Here is a 16,268-nt window from a genome sequence, read left to right on the forward strand (position 1 = left end):
TCCACACGTAACCTTCTGTTTCCTTGGTACTGCTCCCTCATACATAACTCTCTGATACCTATGAGACAACCAATCCTGAATCCAGTTCACTAACCTGACATCTAAATTCATGTACTACAACTTAAATATCAGCTTATCGGTACTCTGTTAAATGCTTTTGTAAAATCCAAAAAAATGCAGAATATGCCTTTCCCTCAACAACTGCTCTTGTCACTTTATTATAAAAGGCAATCATATTACTAAAACAAGAGCACCCCCTTAACAAATTCATGCTGACTCTCACAGATAACATTATCCTCATCTGCCAAATGCTGTAAATGATCCCGCATTAATTTCTCAAAATCTTAACTACTGATGAATTGCAAACTGGTCTATAATTTGACACTTTAAGTCTGCTACCACCCTTATGTAATGGCACTATCTTATCCTTCTTCCACTCCTTGGGCAATTTCCCTGTTGGCCAGACTTCCACTGAAATGCCAGATCAATGGAGCTGTCAGTTCTTTAGAATATTCTCTCAAAACCCTTAGTGAAATCCCATCCAGTCCCATTGCTTTATTGACATCCAGAATATGCATTATTGGAAACATTCTTCTTCTTCTTCTTGCACTTCTAAACTTAAACCTGCCCCATCCCTCTAGTATTAAAACCTACTTCTCCACGATGAAATACCCCAATAAAGTGTTCATTGAACAACTTCACTATGTCCTTTGCATCAGTCACTCTATTCCATTTTTATCCAACAATATCATTCTTCCACAATCATTTCTCCTCCTAATGGTTACATAATGAAACAATTCCATATGATTTTCTTTGATATTCCAGTTTTGCCTTCCTTACCATATTAGTCACTCTCCTAGCCTGAGTTTATATTCTTCATACATCTGCTCTCCATCCTTCTCCTTATATCTCTTACATAACTCTTTTTTACTTGCAGTTCCCGTTTGATATTGGTTGTCATTCACTTTACACCAAATCGTATTCTCTTCTTCACTACTGGTATACAACTTGCTATTGCTGCTAACAAATTTAATCCTTGACACAATAGATGTGCTGATGCTTTTCACAATGGTTATAATGCAGTTCCTCCAAACTGCAATTGTGGAGCTGAGAAGCAATCAGGGCAACATCTTATACAAGGCTGCCCCTTAAGAGCCTACAAAGGAAATTTTAATGAATTCCTGTTTGGAACCAAAGAATCAACTCATTTTATTTGTAATCGAGATGTTAACTTGTAATTTTTTATTGATTGTCATAAATTTTATGCTTTGTGATGTGTGATATATCATACGCTAAATAAATAAATAATCTAATAAATATCCCTTTACAAGTTCCCAATCACTGATATCTTGCCCTTCCAATTCCTCCATTCATGAAACTGCCCCAAGCTGATTTCTAAAAATATTATAATCATCTGCCTTATAATTCCACATACATTCCTTTCTCTTTGATACTCCTTCATGCCTATTCATCTTCAAAGTCAGAACCACATGATCACTCTCTCCAACTGGGGGTGGAGATGCCATCGCAGTTATATTCAGATCTTCTGATGCTATGACCAAATTTAAAACTCTTGAAACTCATGTTCCTTCTACTACTTATCGCCTAAGACATTGTCCCTCAAGAATTCCAGAAATTCCATTCCTTTACTACTACATGCAATTTCCTCTTCCCAATTTATACTACTGTAGTTAAAATCTCACATAACAATCATCGTTTTTGCACTCACCAAGCTCAGCTGCCTAAACATCTCCTGCTCTTCGCCCTTTATGGTCTCTGGCTTATAGCAACACCCACTAAATATCCTGTTGTGCCCACCTCTAAAAACCTGATCTCAAAACCATGAGTGCTATTGTCCTCCAAATCCTCCACTCTGAGAGGACATAAGTCATCACTTATAACAAGCAGTACTCCACTACTGTGTTTGCCCTTCCTATCCTGCCGAAAAAATACTATACCGTGCTACTTCTATTCCTATCATTATATCATCTTCCATCAACCATATCTCAGAGATCCCAATAATCTTTGGACAGGCTGATGCTATCAGTGCACACCAATTCATCTCCTTTATTCTGGATACTCCTGGCATTAGTATAAAGAATCAAGGCATTGTTTCTATACCTACCATTATCCCCTTCAGACTCCGCTGGATTCAGCATTACACAATGTATTCCTTCTTCTCCCAAGCAACTATTCCACAAGAGGCCACTCCTGCTGCCATTCACCCTGATAATTCTAGTTTCCCTGCATTGACATACTGACTTGTTCAGAGAACATTCTCTCTCTCTCTCTCTCTCTCCAGATGTCTATATCCTTCATCATTCAAATGCAAATTGTCTCTTGCATACAGTTCATTTCTGTCCTCAAATGCCTTCCAAGCATCCACATAATCCAAGCCTCTCTTTTGACACATTCTAACTATTATACTATTCATTATTGATGCTCTTCACTGCAGCTCTCTTATCATACCTAGGCAACACACTCACTATCTTTCCTCTCCTTCTTCTGCACAATCTCAAGCATGAACCTCAGAGCTCTTGCCACTCGAGTTGTTAGTGCCCACCATCACAATCATCTCATCCACTCTTTCACCTCGGTTAATTGCCATAGTCACACTATTTATTGTTTCTCCAGGAAAACATTCCTCTGGCATTCTATCTTGCACACCACAGATCACTGAATCTCATACATCACAAATCTTGTCATTCTGTTTTTTCTTTTCTCACCCGCATCCTTCTCTCATTTACTCTCTCTCTCTCTCTCTCTCTTTGACACTTTCTTTCCTTGTATCCCACTTACCTGCTATCCTGTCATCTCTCCATGCCTGGTTCCTACACTGTCTCTCCTTTCTCTTTTTCACTGGTTGTCCTATTCTCTCCCTTCTATAATTCCCATAACTCCCCCCCCCCTCTTTCTCTCTCACCTTCTGATTTGCTTCACATTCGTTGTTTTCAGTCTCCTAATCTTTTCTTCACTTCTCAACTCATTCCTGATACGTGCCACTTCTTTCAGCACATCTCTCTCTTCTGCAAGCTATCTACTCTCACTCGACAATCATCCTCCCAATCAACACCATCTTCGAATGATCTTTCAAATCTAACACACGCCCTACTTTTAGATTTTCATTCAAATTCTGCCTTTTCCTCACCCACAATCACACTACTTGTCTCTCTCTCAGTTGGTATCCACCCATTTCTGATGTAACATTGCTGAAGTCTGTTATGCTAATTTCTAAATCACAAAAGTTCTTCCCATTTTCTACATTTTACACAGACTTGCAGTCCCAGATCTCACCTGCCACATTTCTAACTGCCAGGATGCATACATGCTGCAAGCAAAGCTTACCACAAAATCCCATAGTATACTGTGCAAAATGTAGTCCTAAAATGGGGTAAGACTTGATGACAAGCCATTTGACAAACTGAATTGCAGCCACTACCATTATTCAAACACTGCACAAAGAATACTACAAACTATACTGAAATATTGCTTGATTACAAATTTCCCAACTGCAAACTATCCACAGACTATACATTCTATCTAGCTTAAATTCTTCATAAATTTAAAGTAAAACTCTAATAAATTATAACAAAAACTTATGTTATTTTACTGCTACCTTGTAACATGTCTCACTAAAACTTTGCCATCTGGCAGGCGTCTATTTATTCACACCTATTTGTCACTGGTGACCGAAAACACTTTACTACATACTTCCATCCTTCTTAAAAATCTTCTTTTTCTCCTAGTTGATGAACAACACTTTCTTCAAATGCCTAATTCCAAAAACCATTCAAATGCAACCATCAGGTATGCAATAATTTCTTCCAGTCTCCTAATAACTTCACACTATGCCTCCTGCACAATTTTCTCAGTAACTCATGCACAATCAAGGTCTTTCTTCTCAGGTCATTCCCAACATACTGCAGTACTTTACTCTCACTCTTCTTTTTCACTTCTTCCAACAACCCTTTCATATCTGCTTATACTGCATACCATATTCCTAGCTTTTCAAATCATTTGTGCTGCCAAAAACAATCAACTCTTTTACTCTCCTTCTGTGCATACTCCTTGCTCTATGCTAGAGCAGGGTTTCTTGCTTATTTAACTGTTAGCTCATCTATAGTACTAATAATATCTGATTACCTTTCCTTCAATGAGTGGAAGTTGCAGTTAAAGAGAGAAAAAAACATTTTTTTTTCTTATCAACAAATTGCCCAATTTTATACACATCACCAAGAATAAACTTACCTTTGTCTATCTGGTTTGTCAAATGATAGTATTATCTTTTAAACTCTGACTAAACAAGTTGTTCAGTAGAGAAGAGACAGCGAATACCAATGCTCTATCTACCACTGGAAGTCACACAAGTCTTGCGCAGTTTTTGTCACACAAGTCTTGCACATGAAGTCAACCAGAATCCTTTGGAAAGACACCTGATTCAGAGAAACCATGACTCTGAGGCTTTTTGGTTCATCTCAATTTAAATATGATGGTCAGCCTATTATTGCCTAAAAATCGGGAGATTCTCACCATTAGCAACTCTAACTTAAAAAACAAGTTTTAAGACTTTATATATCAATAATAATGTTACTTAAGTTTAATTAGTCTGATGTGCAGCACATGCCATCAATAGTTATCTGACAGTATGTCCTGCTTTCAATCTGGCTAGTATGCTATCAATAAAGCTGAAAGGCAATTTTCCATCTGAAATATTTGCTTCGCATTATTGTTAAATATTTATTTCTCATGTGGTTATATGTTTATATAGATATTTATTATGTTACAATTACCACCAAAATTATGTATTTGTATTCCTTATTATAATTCCAAGATAACTATGGAGTCAAAGACTCATCATAAGAGGTTCCTTTGTCATACACACACATACAGCTCATCATACTTTGCCTTAAATACATTCAAATTCTCTGCAGACACCATGCTCTCAGGCAATGCATTCTAATCATTCACAACTCTCCATGCAAAAAAACTGATTCTTACTCCCTTGCTCACACCCTTCTTATACAGCTTCCAAGAATGATGCTTGTTCTCACCTCTTCCATCATTTTATGAAAAACCTCTTCAATGTTAATCCTATACCAATCCCTTACCAATTTGTACATCTCTATCATATCTCCCCTCTCCTTCGCATCCACTAGACTCTACAAATTGCATCTTCTCAAACTTCCTTCATACTCAACATTCCAGAGACCAGAAACTACCTTAGTCAATCACCTCTGGACCCTTTCCAATATCTCTTCATTCTTTTGAAAACCAGGTTACCACATGTTGTGCACAGTAGTCCATATGTAGCCTAATCAAGGTCTTATACAATGGAACCAGAATCTCCTTGCTTCTACAAATCTGTGTCCTCTGCATCATTGCCAGAATTTGTTATGCTGTCCTCACAAATCTGGCAATGTATCTTCTAAATTTCAGATCCTTATCCAGCATTATCCAGCTCTTATTTCCTCATTCTCCAACAATATATCCCCACCAAGAGTAAATTCTATACCCATCTCTGATTTCCAAATTTTAAAATCTTACATTTCGTTAAAGTGAACTAGCATGCCCACTCCCATGCCCATTCAAGTATTCTTGTAAGGTCCCAATATCATTAACACACAGATTAAACAGCAATGGCCCTAAAACAGGAACATTGCTAGTGACAATTCTGATTGAGAATATTACTTCCCCATACACAACTTGATAATACCTATCAGACAGCCAATCTCAAATCCAATGCACAAATTTAATAACCAACCCTATGTGGTAATCTATCAAAAGTCTTTGCAAAACTAAGTATACCACTATGTATCTATCTCCCTCATTAATTTTCTTTACTTCTGGTTGCTAACTCATCATCCCAATTTATGTTGCCATAATTAACACCCATAATGATCACCCTTTTCCTATTTGCTTGGCTAATTTGCTTATATATTTCATAGGACCCTCCACATTACCTATCTCTAGCCATAAACACTGTTCCAACTTGAACAATGCATAAACCTTTAATCTATCAGTAAATCATTTAGAGCTTTCAGCACATAAAACCACATTTATAATGATGTGCACATAGCAGCATTCAATGTTTGAAATGTCCCCATTTGTCTTCAAGCACACTCGAAGTCTGCGAAGCGACATATCAATGGCAACATGCACAACATCCAATGGAAATGCTGTCACTACTCGCTCCAAATCCACCTTCAGGCTGATGATGCTGGGATATCGTTTCTTGCAGGCTACTCTCTCAAGCTCCAACTACAATTCGAAGTCCAATGGCAGATCAGGACTTCCAGATGGCCAATCAGATGGTGATACATGGTCGAGCACATTTGCCTCAAACTGCTGTTGCGTGGTCCTCACCTTGTGTGCAGGGGCTGTTCTGGTGGAAGGTCCACTACCTACCTACCTACCTACAGTGAAACAAGGTGTTGTTCAGGGACTGTACCATAGGTTCCAGAACAGTGTCTTGATATGCTTTGGCAGACGTTTTGACCCCTTGCTCACAGAAACATAACTTGGATACCCCTGATATGTCACCCTCCACCAGGCCATCACGGAAGCAGGGTGACAACCTCTCTGAATCCTGGGTGCTATGGCACATGCTGTATAACCATCAGGCATATACCTGATTGTTTTGGTGGTTAAATGACTCTTGAATAGTGACACTCATCTGTGAAGATGATATCTCTGTATATGTTGTTCGCATACTGCCAGAGAAGTGCCTTTGATGTTATCACCCTCTGCTGCATTAGTAGTGGTTTTAGGAAGTTTCCAGTATATTAACAATAGACTCTCACCCTCAGGTGATCAGTTAGTACACATGAAAGTTCTCTGCAGAACATTCATCTCTCTCTCGCGACATCCCTTTCTACATTTTCACATGCCTTCACAGCCCTCACAAGCTGTTGTGTCCTAATGCACATAATAGTCGACCTGTTCATTGGCTGTCAGATACGTCTTCTATCATTATAACAATAGGCCGATACACAAACATCCTGCTGATCCTGAATGATTTTAGCATGCTAAAAATAACAGGTGGCTGTATTTCAACCTTGTGAACAGCTACACAGTTCTCATAATCTCCCCACTGCATGTTAACCCACATAGATAACTCTCTACTGATAAACACAAATACTGACTCTGCACAGTGCCACTAACAGAACTGGGCTTGCACAATTCTGTGGGTAGAGCAATAGTGCTTGGAATTTGTAACAGTATTTATGGCAAGACTATGTATAGCAACATCTGATTTAAGTATCTGATTCTATTTACCTCCTCTATCTCATAAAATACTGCCTCAAAACCACTGCCACTATTTCCCTTTTGCATCTCTACTTTGTATGGACATAACTCCTTTTCTATCATCGATAGCATTCCACTTTAGTTTTAATTCTTAGGAAGTTTCATTTTAATAATATTTTTTTAATATTTTCATTTCATAATATTTTCATTTCATTTTCATAATATTTTTCATTTCATGAAAAATATTATAACCTTCTGTCTCTATTCCTGTCAGGATGTCATCCTCATCCAACCATGTCTCACTTATTCCAACAATTTTTGGGTGAACGAATTCAATCAATGCAACCATTACAGTTCCCTTGTTTCTGATACTTCTAGCATTTGTAGACAAACATAACTCATTCCTGGATCTATAACAAGTGTCACTGATACCATTTATTAGATGTGACTTCCCCATACTTTCCTCAAGCTATTTCTTTTTCTCCTTACACATCCAGAACCTTTTTCAAATCCAACTGGTCTTCCTACATCCAAGGCTATCCCATTCCTTTCTTGTCTACACACTCATTCACTTTCTCTTTGAGCATCAACCTTTCTCATGCCATGTTCCCCTGTCCACCCTGACTGTTCCCATTTCCCTGTATCTTGCACACTTGTTCTCTCATTCTCTACACTCATGCTATCCACTTCTCCATTCACAAGGACCACTTCAATCTCACCTTCCTTGCTCTCCTGCTTTTTCACATTGCTTCTTACTTGCTCAGATTCATTACTCTCCCTTCCAGTGGCAGCAGCAGTCTCTCCAAATGACTCACACCAAAACCATTCAAACGTAGTCCATCACCGTTTTATAGCAATATAGCATTCCACTGGGATAGAATGTGAGGTTATAGTGTGTTTAGGAGGGACAGAGAGAATAAAATGGGGGGGGGAGGGGTATTATTGATGATAGCTGATGAACTGCAGCCAAGGAGAATTGAAGTGGTATCGCAGGATAGTGAAAGGAGCTCATTTGAGGCTATTTGGTGTGAGATTAAGACTGGCAGAATAAAATATACAGTTGGGTGCTGCTATAGACCAGGTGATGGAATAGATGGTGGAGATAGTATGCATAGGGAAATTGATGAAATGAGTGGAAGGAGGGTAATTATTATTGGGATTTCAACTATGGTAACATTGATTAGAAGGAGGAGAGGACACATGTGAGGAAGGAAAAGGATTTTATTCAATTATTAAGGGATAACTATCTGAGACAGCATGTAATTGAAAATACTAGGGGTGTGAGAGTGCTTGACCTGGTAATAGCATCTGAGAATTTGACTGTAATGAATATGACCATGTTGCCACATATTGGTGAGAGTGATCATAAGGTCTTGACCTGGGAAGTGGCTAAAGGTGTGGAATTTTCGATTAAGACAGGGTATATGTAGAATTACCGTGCTGGCAAGTATGACAAGCTTAGGAGATTGCTTGGATCAGTGCCATGGCATGTACAACTGCAAGGGCTGGATGTCGATAGAGCATGGGAAGTGGTCAAGGCATTTACAGGAGGTAATGGCTGATTGTATACCTAGGGTCCAAATAGTAAAACAAGTAGGGGTTAAATGGATGAATAACACCATTAAGCTTGAGCTGCAAAAAAAGAAACAACTGTGGAAGGAATTTAAAGAAAGGGGTGACCTGCAGGCACACGAACAGTATAAAGTGCAGGCCAGAAAGGTAACGAGTGTTGTAAAAAAAGCAAAAGCGGATTATGAAAGGAAACTAGCTTTGCAAGCAAAAGAGAATCCCAAACAGTTCTTTCAATATGCTGCAAGCAAGAAAAAAACTGTACACGGCAAAATGATTTTAAGGAATGACGATGGTAAGGAGGTCACTGAATCAGTCGATATAGCGGAGTTACTGAGCGCGCACTTTGCAAAAGCATATCAACCAGGTGGTGACATTGAAAAAATGAAGGAACCATTAGTTTATATGGGAATAGTGATGAATGAAGTGGAGGTGACTAGTCTATTACAGAACCTTAATGTGAACACATCTGTGGGATTGGATGGTATACCGGCACGGGTCTTGCATGAAGTGGCTAAAGAATTATCAGTGCCCTTGACCATGTTGTTTAATCTGAGTCTCAGGTCTGGTTTAGTTCTGAAGGTGTGGAAAGAGGGGAAAATAGTTTCACTGCATAAAGGAGGATCCAAGACTACGGTTGCAAATTACCGACCGATCAGCATATCAGGAGTCGTTGTCAAGGTCTTAGAGAAAGTAGTCAAGGGAAAAATACAGGAATGGAATGATGAAAACGAGATACTGTACAGGGGACAGCATGGCTTTGTGAAGGGTAGATCATGCATCAGTAACTTGCTCAAGTTTTATGACAAGGTGACAGCTGAACTGGATAAGGGAAATGGGTTTACAGTGATACTGCTGGACCTGGCAAAGGTGTTTGACAGGATACCACATGGAATACTAATCTGTAAACTACAACATATGGGAATAGATATAGGATTGGTGAGATGGATAGGTGGTTGGTTGATGGAGAGATATCAAAGAGTAGTTTATTCAGGAGTAGAGTCCAAAAGATGGCCTGTGACTAGTGGTGTGCCGCAGGGTTCTGTTCTTGGACTACTGCTGTTTAATCTGTTCATTAACGATATAGGGAAGGATCTAAGTGGAACAATTCATTTGTTTGCTGATGATGCAAAGTTGGGTAGGGCAATAGTGAATGCAGAAGATGTCAAAGTCTTGCAGGATGACTTAGATAGATTGGAGTTCTGGGATAAGGAGAATGGATGTCAATTTAATGTGACAAAATGTAAGGTTATGCATTTTGGGGTGAAAAGATTAGCAGCAGTATACCACATTGGTGGAACTGTACTCCAAGAGATTGATGAGAGGGACTTGGGAGTGTTGGTGGATAGGGAGATGAAGTTTAGGGGACACGTTGCAAAAGTAGCTAAATCAGCTCATCAACTCACTTGGTTGTTGAAAAATACCTTGACGAGCAGAGACAAGCAAGTTATTGTACCTCTGTACCGAGCCTTGATAAGACCTCATCTCAACTACTGTGCCCAGATTTGGTCACCTCAGTTTCTTCTTGATGGGGAGGAGGTGGAGAGGATCCAGAGGTGAGTGACTAAGATGATAACAGGTCTATGGAATGAACCATATGAGAACAGGTTGAAGATTTGTGGGTTGCAGAAACTAGTTGATAGGCAGAGGAGGGGAGATATGATTGAGACATTCAAATTGCTAAAGGGATTCTATAGGATTAATTCAGAGGATATTTTTGAGATCAGGACTGGTGGTGGGAGAACTAGGGGACACCTATGGAAGCTGGGCAAGAGTGTGGTTAACAGGGGTGTTAGAGCTGGGTTCTTTACTTTTAGAGTGGTAAATGAGTGGAATAAGCTGCCAGAGTCTGTTGTGGGTGCTATGACGGTGAACGAGTTCAAGACAAGGTATGATAGATACTGTGAGAATGTAATCGCATAGTTGTGTGGACATGATGTTTAGGGCCTCCCTCGATGAGTCTAAGGACTCCTGGAGTCGCCCAAAATAATAATAATAATAATAGCAATTCATCCTTCAAACTCATTCCACACATTAGCAAACTGCACTCCTTTCTCTTCGCACATTTTTGCTAACATATCATTCATAATCCTTGCTCTCCACCTCATCAGATCACTTTCATACCTGGGAAAAGTACTGACTAACCTTCCTTATGTTTCAATGTCTGCCTCTCTTCACTGGATATCATTTATAATTAGTGAGAGTCTTGGGATAGCCATCTCTGATTAGCTACCAATGGACACCGAACTGTTTCCTCAATCTCCAAAAAAAAAGTCTCGCTTACTCCTTATAGAGAATAAAAATCATTTGCAGATATATTTAGATATGTTTCTTGAATAATATTTTAAAAGAGAAGTAATGATCTGAAAGCAATCACAAGAAAGAAAGAAAGAAAAATAGTAGAAGAATGGAATAGAAACAGTTCCATTCTAATAACTTTCTTAAATATACCTTTGTATATTCAGTAATACCTTTGTAATAGAGAAGATAGATTTGAGAGTTATGGTTGATAATACTGTACACCCCTTGACGGTATATATCAGGAATTTGATGATGATTTACAATAAAATGAAGTTGAGAGGGCATATTGCTAGTGTTGCAGAGGCTGTACATCATAGTGCTGCTATGATAAGAAGTACTCTAACATGTAGGGAAAAGGAAGTGATTGTGCTACTCACCTTCACACTTATATATATAGTTTGTATATATATATAGTTTATATATTGACCACACTTGGACTATTGTACTCAAATCTGGTCACCTGGTTTTCAGTTTGATGTGGAGACAAAGGAAAGGGTCCAGAGGCAAGTGCTAAGACAATATCAGGATTTTGGGCTGCAGGCTATGGAGAGTGGTTGAAAAAATGTGGATTGCAGTTTTGGTGGATAGGAGGAAAAGAGGTGATGTGACAGAGACATTTAAGTTAGTGAGACGATTTTATCGGATTAATCCAGATGAGATTACAAAAAGAGTAGAAGGTGAGAAGGGAAGAACCAGAAGGGAAGTGCTAAGACAATATCAGGACTTTGGGCTGCAGGCTATGGAGAGTGGTTGAAAAAATGTGGATTGCAGTTTTGGTGGATAGGAGGAAAAGAGGTGATGTGACAGAGACATTTAAGTTAATGAGAGGATTTTATCGGATTAATCCAGATGAGATTACAAAAAGAGTAGAAGGTGAGAAGGGAAGAACCAGAAGTCATCCCCAGAAGTTATGTATGAGTGTGGTGAAGAGGGGTGAGAGGAGTAGATTTTTTAGATGGAGAATTATCAGTGAATGGAAAGCATTACTAGAATGAGTTGTTAATGCAAGGAGTGTTAAGGATTTTAAGATTCGGTATGATAAATATGTTGTCAGTTGAATGAACCTCCCAGAGGGTGCAATAATAATAATAATTGTTGTAGTTATTAAAGTGGTGAGTGGTGAGTGAAATGGGTTGCCCGAGTCAGTTGGTTGTTAATGCTATGTCTGTCAATGGTTTCAAGGAGAGGCATGGCAGATACTGTGTTGGCAGTTTGGATCTCCAACGATGAATCTTAGGTCTCCATGGAGGAGCCTGTGCAATAATAATCTTTGCATTATCTCTCACCTCTTTACCTAACTGATGCTACTCTAATATCATATATTTTCTCGTTTTGGATTAATAATATCAGTTATTCAGTTATTAATTCTGAAATGAAATCATTCCATGATTTAATATTTATTTCTTACAGCCTTCATTTTGGCTACAGCTCTTTTCTATTACAATTTATATAATCCTTTTGTAGTTCAGCCAATATAAGGTTGTTTTTTTGAAAAAACAAACAAAAAAAATCATTTAGGCTAATTGTTCATGTATAGTTTGCTCTTCCACCTATCATCTCAAAATCTTTTCTTCATATTGGCGCTTTCTTCAAGATCTGCATATTTGTCTGTTCCAACTGACTTTTTGTGCACACCATGTTATGATGGTAATCACTTGTAAATTTGATTATTACAATTTTTTTTAACTACAAATACCTGCAAAGCACTTGCACTTTTTTTTTTTTTTTTTCAGTGCTGTTCATGAAAATATAATCATATTTACAACTGCTCCATGTTTGATGGTTAATCTCATTCATGGCCAAGTTGAAGCCTCTTTGGCACTTTTCATCATTAATAGAAAAAGAATACTAAAATCTTAATGAAAATGATAATTTTGTTCAACAGATTGCATCAGTTTAACAAAATTATCATTTTGTTAAACTGATAATTGACAACTGGAATATACTAGAAGACCATAATTTTATGAAAATGAATGCTGATCACCATGTAACACTAAAGGAAAGGAACTGGAATATACTGTTTTCACATAAAAACAGAAACGTGAAAAGAAAAAAAGCTTCAGTCATACATGCAATTATGTCTTACTAATGAAGATCTGTAATATATGTGAAAAGTTTTTTTTTTCTTCAAATATGCATTGTTTGTCAAGGCCATATTATTATATGGATAAGAGACATGGAAAATGGGATGCTATATTAAATATATAGCATGTTTGTGTAAAATATTAAGAATATTTTGCCTCAAACATATAACAAATGATAAATTATAGAAACAAACACAGCAAAAATCACCCAGTATATAACAAATGATAATTATAGAAACAAACACAGCAAAAATCACCCAGTATAAGATGATGGAAATAGAGAGGCAAGCCAGGAATTTAATACATGCCATTAAATTCCTGGCATGTATTAAATTATTGAGTGGTTAGTGCATCTGCTCTCCAGCCAAAAGGCTGCGGGTTCAAATCCCACCGTGGGCATGGATGTTTGCGATTGTCTGTAGAAATACCAGTGGTGGTGGTTGGCGATAGATGGCGTTGGTATAGTTGCGGTAAGTTGGTGGATTGAGTTGTGGAGCAAGTGCCTCCCTCGATGAGTCTTTGGACTCCCTGGAGGTGTCATATAATAAATATAATAATAATAATGTACTGAGAACAGGCAGGGGATTCAATGATGGCTTGGTTATGGATCCCAGAAGGCAAAGGGAAAGTCTAACTTGGTAGATGCTGACACAAAAGGGGATGACTGAATGGGGAAAGCTGAAATGCAAGTATACTATGTTTGCAAAAAAAAAAAAAAAGTTTTCTTTTTTACATGTTCAAAGAATCTTATTTGTTTGTTTAATATCAAAGTTAAAGTTCCAGTATTTTGAACAGCCCTATTTTCTGAGGAACTATCTCATAAAATCACAGCACATATGCAAAAGAAAATGCTATTACTCTTTTATTCTTATTCACCTGTTCTTTCATAACTAAAAATGAGCCAATCAATAGCACAAACCCATAGGGCAAGAAAGAAATTATGTAAAAGGAAATAGGAAACAGCACATCACAAGTGAAAATATTAACTGGGAGTGGTTCAAACTCTCAGACAGCTTTCTACTGAACAGTTTATTTTCCTTGGAAACAAAACACACCTTCAACCATAAATGTCACTAGATTAATATATGCATAGCAGTACATCATAGTCCAGTATATAATTTTTGTCATTTCAAAAATTTTAAGTCCTCCCATCCCATCCCCCTCCCCCCCCCCCCCCGCAAAAAAAAAAAAAAAAAAAAAAAAATGTGGTTGGATTCCTATCAAAACTCCTTTGGGATACAAATAGTAAACCCGAAAGTTAGTTGTGTGTGGACAAATCCAAAATCCATATAAATTAACTTTTCCAATATATTCCATAACAAAGTTTGATAAATAACAACTTCAAAAAAAAAAAAAAAAACATTATTATAACAGAAATCGGGTTTTGATTTCAGTACAGTTTCTATAGAAAAATAAATAAACAAACACCAGAAAAACTACTAGAAGGAAGAAGTTGTCACCTGCAAATAGTTATATCTCCTTATGAAGTTATGTATCACTGCTACTTGAATTCAGTGGAATCTATCATTTGCATTTTCCAAAAACTACAATCTACAGGTTGGTTTAAGACATGTAAACACTACCCCCCCCCCGCCTTTTTTTTTTTTTAATCCATCAAATCCTAAACATACAATACATTAGTGCACTATGCATTTTTAACTTTTAGTGGGCATTAGAATTAATATTAAAAAATGATAATGACAATAATAATAACTGATAGAGTGCCGATGTACAAATGAAGGACGACGATATTTAATATTTGCCTCTTTAAAAGGCAAATATTAAATAAGAATTATTTAATAAATAAATAATTTATAATTTTGGAAACAATATAAAAATCATTAACGAATTACAAATAATATATTAATATTTTTTGAAAGTTGTATTTTATCGCTTATGAATATCGAAAATGTTGTTAATGTGAGAATTTTTGAGATGATGGGTAAATATTAAGCATATTCATCAATGGGAACTGAATTTAAATAATTATATATAATTAACTAACAAATTCTTCCCATTACCTTCATTATTAAATCATGGGGATAATATTAACACAATAATGATACCAAATACAACACAATCTAAAACTTAATAAATAGATCATTACATTATATAACATAATCAAATATTTCTTGCGAAACGATGCAACCCTATGTTTCAAAATATAAACTGTACAATGAATATAATATAAATATACAACTTCGTGTAAAACGCTTTTCATATCAGATATATATATATATATATATATATATGTGTGTGTTAAGTTAGGGATAAAGCATAACATACAGAAACTTACTAGGCTTAGATACATTCATGCTGTGTACGAAGTGTATATCCATATCCAAATACAAGGAAACTGGCCACGGAATAAAAACAACCCTAATACTTCTTTTTCTTACCTATTGCATTACCACATACACATAATAGTTTAGCAAATATTAACAGATTTTCTCAAAAACCGTTATAACTGGTATACATGAACACACAAAAAGAGCTGCCTGCATAATACTACGCACCATTATGCATTTTAATCTGACAGCAGAAAATATGTTTACCTCTTATCATAATAATAATAAAAAAATCTTCCTAAAGCTCCATTTCACAAAATGTATATTCCAAAATACAAGTTTACAGCCAAGATCCATAATGATTAAGCGCGCCGTCTCTATTTTTATTTCATTTTATTTATTTATTTTTTTTCCCCAGTTGGGAAATTTTTGGAATTTCCAACAAGATTCGAATAAATCGCATGGATCACCCAAGCCACAACCTATCACTGATAAGAAGACACTCAGCATTCGGAATACGTGCCAAATGATATTCTCCATTGCCATCATACGGAAATCAGTTATGTATAAGATATCCAAGTTATAATAATTTGTAGCATTTCAAAAGATCTTCGAGGAATACTTTAGTGTAATCTGTGTGTGTGCGCGCGCGAGCACACGTTCGTAAGTGAATGCGTGATATATGCACGCTAGAGAGAGAGAGAGAGAGAGAGAGAGAGAGAGTGTGTGTGTGTGTGTGTGTGTGTGTGTGTGTGTGTGCGCGCGTGTGCGTGCGTGCGTG

General features: G+C 37.1%; 1 protein-coding gene across 4 annotated transcripts in view; it reads right to left on the minus strand.

Annotated features, from left to right (window-relative positions):
* Window positions 1–15,927, minus strand: part of LOC150092624 (uncharacterized) — a 79,328-nt gene extending 63,401 nt beyond the window's left edge. For 3 of the 4 annotated variants that reach the window (XM_090414664.1, XM_090414663.1, XM_090414661.1), the window contains exons 1-2: window positions 15,496–15,927; window positions 4,249–4,508 (exon numbers count right to left, since the gene is read on the minus strand). The gene's annotated coding sequence lies outside the window, so the exon portion shown is untranslated. The remainder of the gene's footprint in view (window positions 1–4,248; window positions 4,509–15,495) is intronic. The other variant, XM_090414662.1, reaches the window with a different exon arrangement.
* Window positions 15,928–16,268: the final 341 nt, after the last annotated feature.

The sequence above is a fragment of the Typopeltis vanoorti genome, chromosome 25, assembly GCF_054136105.1.
Source record: "Typopeltis vanoorti isolate ZY-2024b chromosome 25, IOZ_Tvanoo_1.0, whole genome shotgun sequence".
NCBI classification, from domain to species: domain Eukaryota; kingdom Metazoa; phylum Arthropoda; class Arachnida; order Uropygi; family Thelyphonidae; genus Typopeltis; species Typopeltis vanoorti.